This window comes from Brassica oleracea, chromosome C6, assembly GCF_000695525.1.
Source record: "Brassica oleracea var. oleracea cultivar TO1000 chromosome C6, BOL, whole genome shotgun sequence".
Classification (NCBI taxonomy): Eukaryota; Viridiplantae; Streptophyta; class Magnoliopsida; order Brassicales; family Brassicaceae; genus Brassica; species Brassica oleracea.
The window spans coordinates 4,149,184-4,149,922 of NC_027753.1; positions in this window are offsets into that span (position 1 = coordinate 4,149,184).

Consider the following 739-nt stretch of genomic DNA (forward strand, 5'->3'; position numbering starts at 1 on the left):
TCTCCTATCACAATTATTAACGGGTCAAGAGCCAGACATACCCCATCGTAAGACATTTGGATGTGCTGTCTATGTACTAATTGGTCCACCACAGAGAACTAAGATGAGACCTCAAAAGGAGGATGAGGATATATGTTGGATATGATTCTCCCACAATAATAAAGTACTTTGAGTCAACTATGGGTGATTATATTTGAGGCTAGGTACACGGATTATTTTAAGACCAGGAGGAGAAAAATAATAAAGCTGCTAAAAGAATGGTAAAAGAAATAGAATGGAATCGACCTTCAATGTCTTGGCAAGATCCTCAGACTAAAGAATGTGAAATAGACGTCCAAAGATTATACATTTACAAAGCTAGCTAATCAAATGCCAGACACATTTGCTGACCCGAAAAAGAATGACTAAGTCATATATAAACCAGCTTGTAAAGCACCAACGAATTTGATGTCCAAGAGACACAGTAAAGTTGCTACAGAGTCTAGACAACGTATGAAACGTGGTAGACCAATAGGTTCCAAAAGATAAGAATCCTCGGAAACAAAAGAAAGGTGCAGAGAATGATAATCAAAATCCAAATTCGAGGTTACTAAGGAAACCATCCCAGACATGGAGATAAGGCTGGCCGGCTCTAAGGTACAGGTACCAAACAATGTAACTTGGGACGCCAAGATGCAAAGTATTAAAGGTCCTGATAATGAAGAATCTCAATCGATTATATCATGTCTGGAACATAATG